This window comes from Brassica napus, chromosome A6 (genome assembly GCF_020379485.1).
Source record: "Brassica napus cultivar Da-Ae chromosome A6, Da-Ae, whole genome shotgun sequence".
NCBI lineage: Eukaryota > Viridiplantae > Streptophyta > Magnoliopsida > Brassicales > Brassicaceae > Brassica > Brassica napus.
This window is the reverse complement of record NC_063439.1, coordinates 19,621,331-19,631,363: the sequence shown is the minus strand read 5'-3', so window position 1 is coordinate 19,631,363 and position 10,033 is coordinate 19,621,331. Positions and strand designations below refer to the sequence as shown.

Sequence of the window (10,033 nt, the reverse complement as noted above, 5' to 3'; positions counted from 1 at the left end):
TCTCTTTTTCAAAAGACATTTACAAAACAAGAAAATAGGAGAATAATGACTAGAAAAGGTGGGCTGAAAAGGAGAGAATGGATAAAGAACAGAAAGAAGTTTTTTTTTTTTAACAGAAAAAAGTTAAAATTGGAAACTATCAAGATTTAAGATTACTTCGTTTTCTGGTCTACGTTTGCTTTCTACGTTTGCTTTCCTTTTAGATTTACATTTATACTATATTTCATTTCATGTTAATTTTGTTTGTAACAATATTAATGGGGAAATCTATAATACTTGTTTTTCACGCGCACTACGTTCCGTACCTGAATGATAGTTAATATTAATTAAAATTTGTAAAATATTATGATTTATTTTATATTTTAACAGGTGTACGTCACAATTGTTGTTTATGCTATATTTATTAGGGCATGATTAACTATAGTTTCTTAGTCGGGGTTTTTAATTCATGGTTTGATGTTTTTTGTTTTTTTTATCTTTTTACACTTTTTGTCTTAGACGATTTTTATATCTCTTATTTAAGAGACAGTTCTTAGCTTCTTTAATTAAAATCTAATAAAAGTTAAGAACCGTTTCTTAGCCGAAACTAAGAACCTTAGTTAAGAGACTGAAGTTAATCATGGTCTTAGAGAAAGCTAGTCGAAAGAATGTAACAATTCTTTTAGTTCAAAAAAAAAAGAATGTAACAATCCTGAATTGTAGCTACAATCTCTGTAAAAAAAAATAGTCTTACATGACGTATAAAAATTACACGAATGAAGTTGCCCGAAAAATTGCAGAGAATGATCATTAACCGTTTATTTGAACGATGCAGACGTATCTATACTATACTAAAAGGCAAATATAAGCCATGGAGAGGGTGTCCACGTAGGATAAAAAAATCAACCAATCAGAGAGCCTGAAATTGCCACGTCATTTCATTTATTTTTTCGTAAAAAATGAAAAACAATTCGAAGGAAAGGATCGAACCCGGGTTATTATGACATTAATATAGGACAGTTACCACTAAGCCATTGAAACTTTCTTGAACACATATACAAGAATCACTAAGTATGTAATCACAAACTCTTATGTACAATTACAATAATATGAATTCAACATTCAAGACTCCGATACTTTGTTTTGTAAAAAAAAATAAGTAAGTGACTAAGTTAATATATTCTTTGAAAGTGTGAGAACATTGAAAAATATGAAAAAGCATAGATTTTTGTTTCGTGACAAAGTTAAGAATTTTGTAAAATTAAGTTTAACATATAAATTTCCGTGACAAATATGAAAAAGCATAGATTTTTGTACAATTTTGATAAAACAACTCAAAACATAGTTCTCTAATGTCTTAATAAAATATTATTTAAGGGTGCAATAATTAAATATATCAATTCAATAAATTTTGTAATTTATAGACAAAACAATAACACAACAAATTTTGAAACATTTGTTTAACCTATCGATTTCTTTTCATGAGAATCCAACTGAACAAGATAAAAAAACAATTAGATTTATAAATATTTAATTAACATTTTATTCAATTTTGATTAATTTCAAATTGTAATAATGTATCTTTTTGAAGTTACAAAAAATAATGTTCTTTCTTTATTACACTAGCATTATATATAGATTCTATATACACAAATAAATATAATATAACAACATAAGATTGCTTTCTCCGATTCATATGAAAACTTTTTAAGTTATCCACCAAAGCAAATTAATTAAATCAATCAAATTGTTAGAATACAACAAATTAATATATAATTTTATTTTAAATTAAATTATTTAAAGGTGTATTTTCATTAAAAACAAAATAATAAATAAGTAAAAATGATTTGATGGTAATTTTTATGACATATATATCAATTCAGTGAAAGAAATAGAAACTTAATATGGAAAAAATCTTAAATACAAAAAACTCTAAAAATTGACAAAAAAACTAACAAAAATTAAACTATGATATCACTTGAAAGCTTCTTAGACAATATTAATAAAATATTTTAGCGATAATTAGACAAATTTGATTTTTTTTGCCAGCCAAAATTTTATTATTAATTAGCATCAATTATTTCAAGATGTTTAAGAAAGGATGGACAAAAAAATAGGATGGACATAAATGATATATGAACTATGAATAGTACTTTGTAAAGCTGACTTAGATAACACATATGCACATCTATTTCCAGTCCTTTTTGATGCCTAAATTCAATTACTTTAGAGTAGTTATTCCACAAAGAGATCGTATGAGATATTGTTTTGATATTCGGATTTGTTTCTTGACTTTTAAGAAGATTGATAACTGTAAAATGTCTTCTTCGAATATGATATGTCTATAACCGAGTCCCCAACATGAGACAAGGTTGTTTAAAAAGTAAATAATTTTATTTTTCTTATATTATATAATAAATATATATTATTTACTGATAATAAAAATATAGTTATTCATCTATCACATATATCTATGCAAATATGCGAATCAAGTACAACAATCAAACAACATAATAATTTTCACAAAGAAAATTAAAAAAATATTTATGTTATGTAGTCTTATTTTATACTCCCTCTGTTTTTAAAAGATCCATATTCTAGAGAAAAATTTTGTTTCAAAAAGATGTATATTTTATATTTTCAATGCAATTTTTTTCAATTAATAATGAGAAATTGTGAAATTCAAGAACATTAATTACATTTCTTAAAATCTTATTGGTTTAAAAACATAGGAAATATAAAATTACAAAAAAATATGCATTTATAGCTAAATTTTAATATGTTTTATTAAAAAGTGTGAAAATTCTAAAACATGGATCTTTTAGGAACAGAGGGAGTATTCTTTAAATAATGTAATACAATATTATACATTATTTTTTTAGAATTGAGAAATACATATAATATCTTATCCGCGCGTAGCGCGGTTAAAAACTCTAGTAAAATGTAATAGTAACTATTTTTTTTAACGCTGATTTATTATGATCTTACAATTATGATATAGGAAATATTACATAGACGATTCGACAACCGACAATACTACCTGTCTTATGAAGACCTACGCCTAACTGCATCACCTGAGCCGTCCTATGAAGATCCACGCCTGACCAGATGTACTTGCACCATGTTGAAGATTCCCTTGCAAGCTTTTTCCTCTGTAGTCTGCATAATTGTTTAATAAACCGCTCTCTCCGGGACTTGAAACCTGGATTTCCTGTAATCTGCAATAAATTTGCGTAGTCTGGGATTTGAACCCCAGACTTGGGTGTAAAAGCCTTTAAACCTTAACCAATAGGCTACGGTGCTTCCACAATAGTAACTATTTAAAGTCGTATATATAGATAAATAAGAATGAAATTACACTGAAAGTTGGGTCTACTTTGTCTGTCAATAATATGAATGATGTTCATTGAGTTAGGCCCATATCATTAATTTGGACACGATTGTGTGGATAATTATTAGTCTGACCTTTGCTATTGGGCTAAAAGAAATTTAAGTGTTGATCACAAACTTAAAGAGGTTAATAATACACACGTGACTTTTATTTCATTGCCGTCAACTGTCTGGTTTTCGACCCATAGTGTTTTAGCTGAAACCTGAGACTCAAATTAACCCATGTTCGATAATACTTATGGCAGATTGACGTATATTTACAAGTATTGGTTAATATAGCTAATACAGAGACATTGATAATTTTTGTCATATATTAATATTGCAAATATTATATTGAAACTTAAATTTTGACAAATCCTACTATACCGTCTATGACTTGGACCTGATAGGCACATAACATGCTTCCACAAAAAAAGAATCAAATATTTTGTCTAAATAAGCCTTGATTTACTTTGTAATTCTATAATTTTAAACAACAATAATTCTATGACGATGAAAAAGTGGGTCTCTCTCTCTAAAACCTCTCGAGAAAAAAAAGGAAAAAAAAATTCTCCGATCTTGCTTCCGGCGGCTGCTCTCCTCTTCGTCGTCGGAGGGCTTCTCATCCCTTTTTCTCTTTCTTTTCCTTTGCGCTGCTCTCTCCTCTCTTACCCATCTCTGATATGTGGTCGTCCCTAGAGCAAGATCGTTCGCCGGCGGAGGAGCCTAGGCCGAATCTGGTGGCCGCTTCGTCCCTCTGGTGACTTTGCGAGGAGGGTGTAGTGACGGTGGGAGGTAGGAGTTTGTTTCTGGGTAGGGTTTTCGTCCGGTCTCGCTTTGTAGATCTCCGGCGAAACCCGTGGAATTGCGGCGCGTGGCTTCGTATGGTGGTTCCTTCGCCTCGGATCTGTTCTTTCCCGGTGTTTTTCATGTCATTTGTTTTCCCAGCGAAGTGGCACGGCGGTCCATGATTCTCCAGCGCACGAGGCGTCTTGACGTTAGGTTTTGCGCAGCTCAAGGTGCAGTAGGTACAGTGTGGTTCCTCCTCTCTGGTGTGTCTGAGGCTTGGTCGGCTTCGTCGTGTGGTGTTCCGGCTGTGTCTTGCTAGACGCGTGCTTCCATGGCTTGGGGTTTGAGTCGGAGTTGTCTATGGCTTCGGCCCTTCCTGTGTTCATGGTGCTTCCTTCTTGTCCTGGCCTCGGTGCTCTCCCTAATTTACCTCATGCTTTCTTCTTCCGGCTGCGTTTTAATTGTCTTAGTTGTTCCGGTTTGCAAGCCGGTCAGTTTCCTGGTTCTCAGGGACTGTCCTTGTCCGGCTGGCTCTTCCTCGCCGTGGGGTCTGCGGCTCAGGCGGAGCTTCGGGTTAACTTGGTTTGAGCTCAACTTCCCAGCACTAGATTCAGTGGCACGCACTCTGTCTACTAGTGGTTGAGGCTCTTCCGGCTTGGTTTGAGGTTACGATGTGTGTGTGTGGAGTGTGGAGTTTGCTGCTGTTTTTTTTGCCTGTTTTGTATAGATCTTCGAATAATATTGCTCGATGTTGTTGTAGTGGGAGTGCTAGACTGCAGGCTTGTCTGTCTTCGGGATGGCTGATGCTCAGGAAGTCTTCTTCGAGCTATTCTTGGTTGGACCAATCATAAAGAACGGATCATCAGAGAGGCTAAATTTTATCGGGTTCTGACTCTCGGATTAACTGTGGTACAGTTTTTTGTGGCAAACGGTAAGCGCGGATTGGTCGACTCCTCTCGCTAGTAGTCCGGTTTGTTCGTTTGTCCCTGCTAGGCTTCATCGAGTAGCTGTTTAGATTTATTTTATTTGTTCTGCTTCTCGTTTCCATAGTACATCTGTCAAAAACAAGAAAATTGGAAATAATATCTTAACATTTTTACTAAAAAAAGAAAAAAGTAGTAAAATAAAATAAAAGAATCAATATTTTGTCTAAATAAGCCTTGATTTACTTTGTAATTCTATCACTACTATATAAAATGGACTATTTTAAGAGTTTCTAAGGGGTGCCAGATGGGCAGAAATATTCCCCACCAATCAATCTGCCAGATCATTATCCGAGTAACCAAATCACGCCACGTCAGCTTCGCTATAAAATTCCCTTCTACGAGTTTGCTCATAAAATTATTGGCCCGATCTTAATAAACTATCGACGATATTGCTTGGGCTGATTGGGCCCATTATCTTTCTCCGACCCCTTCCAACAATATGTCAACGTCGCGTAACTGTAAACCTAAATTCCAGGACTCTGTAAATCGCCTCGTAACGGAGCATCAATTAATCGACTTAATGATCATTAAACCATTCTTCCCACTAATTTTCTTTCAGTTCCCCTTCCTCTTTATCCACGGGTATTTTGATAACCAACTCCTATAAATAGGAACGTCGTCTTCTTGCAACCCGTCCCTCTCTCCATCTCATTCCTTAATCTCGCTGTTAAATTCATACTCAACAATGGTTATCTCCTACCTCCTCTTCTCCGACTTTAAATCTAGCGTTGTGCTAAGATCGTTGATGCACGTGTTCTTGGCTTTTGGGAGGCTTAGATCTTGGGAGTGGACATGCTGCTCTTAGATGAAATGGTAACCATTGTTAAAATCTTCCGTCTCTGATTTCTGGTTTGACTACCTGAAAATCAGCAGCCGTACATTCATCTTGATTTCACTTTCTCAAACAGTCCACGACTCATCCAAGGTTCCATTAACCACATTGCCTAAGCAACCTCACAAGGAGCAACCATAACGTCAGACTAATATTGTGTACATGGAGATATTCAACCAGGTAAGGCCGAAGAATTTTAAAATCTTAATTACTCATCTTGATTTCACTTTCCCTAATTAATACACTGAGTTACTCAATAGTTACTACATGAACAAATAGGAGATGCAGCGACTCTTTCTACTATGGAGAGCTAAAACTATGGCAGCGAATAGTAGCTCAAACCACTCGCATTTTTGTGAGAATTGCAAGTATGTCTTCCTGAATGTTTAGTAGAATGGTGTACTATACATTAAATACGAGAAAACCATATATCTTATTTAGTTAACTAAGATTAAATGGAGGTATACAGTAAGGATATCATTTTCGAAATAGTAGAGCTAATACAAATAATCCAGTGAAAACATGCTGTCAGAATGTTTATTCTCATGTATAATATAACTTAATCTCTCATTTTGGCATATTTGCTACCAACATACTTTTTATTTGAGTAGGCAAGAAGCATTTCCAGAATCCTGTGATACAACATAGAAAGTCCAAGTCATAAGGGCATCATTATTGCAAGTCTTTTTGGTTATGATCTTATATATAAAGGCTTTTTGCATCAGTGATGCTCTCCAAAGTGAACCTACATAAAATTAACCAAATGACTGTTCTTACGAGGATATTTCAGTCAGTAGCTTTAATTGTGCAGAGCAGTCTTTATTTCATATAACACCAATATTGTTTAGCGTGTAAAGAATATTTATCTTCACAAGACAATGTGTAGATATTAACAATTAAAGAATTTTCTCTCTTTGTGATGGAACATCTAAATGTGTAGATATTAACAATTAAGGAATTATCCTTTGGGAGAACGGTAAGCATGGCGTTCCACATCTAAATCGAAGAATAACGTTAAAAGTTTGGAAACACCAAAGTAACTACGAATACTGCAGGAGAAACATTCGTCAGATTGTTCATCCCACGGCTTATCAGCCAATTGATTTGTATTAACTTTCAAATTTGTATTAAACAGACAAATATGCACCAGTTTACCTATATCTAATTTTTTCATCTCTGTGCGTTTAAATAACTTGATTACATGTTCTCTACAAATGGCCTCACTCCCTGTGCTCCCCTCCTCATTTATACGAATTAGTCACTATGGGTAGTGAATTGTGCAAACTTTGCTGCTGCGGAAGGCAAACCGTAGAACCAATTCCCTGAAACAAAAAAATTATTTGGAGGCTTTGACAAAATGGTGATATGCATGTATCCTACACGAAGATTGCAATGTGCTGATGATATGACAATATATATTACCATGGAGTATATATTCTATTAAAACGAAGAAATATTGGTTATAAAAAAGAAGAAGAAATATATAATAAAAACAACATAATGATCACTGTTACATGTTTTTATAAGGTTACTTATATTTATTTGAGAAATATATATTTTTTAAAAATAATTCAAATGACATCATGTTCAGAAAATAAAATATGAATTAAATGAGATTAAAAAAACTCATTTAATAATTTTATAAAGCTTTGAAATAGATTAAAAGAAAGAGAACTTCTAAGTTGGAAAATGTATAAAAAAATATGAGGTTGTGGTTTGGTTGAGCTAATCTGATCATTAATACCTAAAATATATAGAATATCATAATTTTTCTTGCTAATGGGCATTTAATTAAATAATTTTAATAATTATTTGTTATAATTTCTCTTAGATTAAAATAGCCTAAACATTTTAAAAATATTAATTAAAATTAATGATATTTTTAGGTAATTTTTTTGAATAGTAACCCACCCGTAGGGCGGGCAAAACCTAGTACAATACTAAAAGGCAAATATAAGCCATGGAGAAGGTGTCCACGTAGGATATGAAAATTAACCAATCAGAGAGCCCGAAGTTCCCACGTCATCTCATTTATTTTTTCGTAAAAAATGAAAAAAAACAATCCAAAGGAAAGGATCGAACCCGAGTTAGAATGACATAAATATATGATAGTTACCACTAGGCCATTGCAACTTTCTTGGACACATATACAAGAATCACTAAGTATGTAATCACAAACTCTTATGTACAGTTATAATAATATGAATTCAACTTTCAAGACTCCGATACTTTGTTTTGTAAAAAAATAATTAAGTGACTAAGCTAATATATTCTTTGAAAGTGTGAAAACATTGATAAATATGAAAAATCATAGATTTTTGTTTTCGTGGCAAAGTTAAGAATTTTGTAAAAGTAAGTTTAACATATAAATTTTCGTGACAAATATGAAAAAGCATAGAATTTTGTAAAATTTTGACAAAACAACTTAAAACATAGTTCTCTAATGTCTTAATAAAATATTATTTAAGGATGCAATAATTAAATATATCAATTCAATAAATTTTATAATTTATAGACAAAACAATAACATAACAAATTTTGAAACATTTGTTTAACCTAACGATTTTTTTTGATGAGAATCCAACTAAATAAGATTAAAAAAAACAATTAGATTTACAAATATTTAATTAACATTTTATTCAATTTTGATTAATTTCAAATTGTAATAATGTATCTTTTTGAAGTTACAAAAAATAATGTTCTTTCTTTATTACACTAGCATTATATATAGATTCTATATACACAAATAAATATAATATAACAAAAAAATCTTAAAAATTAACAAAAAAATCTAAAAATTAACAAAAAAAAAACTAATAAAAATTAAACTATGATATCACTTGAAAGCTTCTTAGACAATATTAATAAAATATTTAAGCGATAATTAGAGAAATTTGATTTTTTTTTGCCATCCAAAAGTTTATTATTAATTAGCATCAGTTATTTCAAGATGTTTAAGAAAGGATGGACAAAAAAATAGGATGAACATAAATTATATATGAACTATGAATACTACTTTGTAAAGCTGACTTAGATAACACATCCATTTCCAGTCCTTTTTTATACCTAAATTTAATTTCTTCAGAACAGTTATTCCACAAAGAGATCGTATGAGATATTGTTTTGATGTCAGATTTGTTTCTTGACTGTTAAGAAGATTGATAACTGTAAAAATATCTCCTTCGAATATGATATGTTTATAACCGAGTCCCCAACATAAGACAAGTTTGTTTTAAAAGTAAACTAGATATTAACCCGCACATCTGTGCGGATATATTTATATTTTTAAATTAACTTTTAAAATATAAAATACGTTATAGAGATATATATTTAATATCAATTTTATGTATATAATTTTTATTTTGAAAATTTTTATTTGTTGAAATTTATTTGATGATATTGTACAAATCATATATTAATGAAGTATTTTTGTTTATTTATATAAAATGCAACATCAATATTAATAGTTTAATTTTAAAAATTAGTTTTATATGAAATAATAAAAAATTATTAACTTCTTTGTTTAGAAATTTCTATTCTCGAAATGTTTTTATGTGAATAAATTAATTTTTTTTATTTTAAAATATTAGTTTATTTAATATATTATATTTCAGTTTAATCTTTTTATTTTTTACTAAAAATATCAAACATAAAATTTTACAACCAATAAAATATTATTTATTTTTTTATATAAAAATTTAATTTGATAATTTAAAAATAATTTGACTATACTATTTTATTTTAAAATTAGTTACTGAAATATATAGAATATGATCTATATTAAATATGATAAACAGTCAAATGATAATTACCTAATGAGAATTTATTTATCTTTTCTTAGAAATGTTATTGTTTAAATGTATATTTTTTTGTTAGGAAAATATTATATATGAGTAATTTTAGGATGTTTAGTTAAATTTCTAATGAATGGTCTAACATAGACTTGTGTATGGTAGATAAAAACTAGAACTCTATTTTAATAGAGTAGATAATTTCATTTCTTTTATATATTATTTACTGATAATAAAAATATAGTTATTCATCTATCACAAATATCTATATGCAAATATAGTTTCTT

General features: G+C 30.3%; 1 long non-coding RNA gene across 4 annotated transcripts; it reads left to right on the top strand.

Moving 5' to 3' along the window:
• Nucleotides 1–2,973: 2,973 nt before the first annotated feature.
• On the top strand, nt 2,974–8,176 carry LOC111198914. Of its 4 annotated transcripts, none has more exons than XR_007314395.1 (3): nt 2,974–6,135; nt 6,235–6,323; nt 6,896–8,176. It is a non-coding gene; the product is annotated as an uncharacterized LOC111198914 (long non-coding RNA). The 4 variants fall into 4 exon arrangements; XR_007314397.1 differs by having other exon boundaries at nt 6,216–6,323; XR_007314396.1 differs by lacking the exon at nt 6,896–8,176 and having other exon boundaries at nt 2,974–5,936; nt 6,032–6,135; nt 6,235–6,886.
• The last annotated feature ends 1,857 nt before the right edge of the window (nt 8,177–10,033 follow it).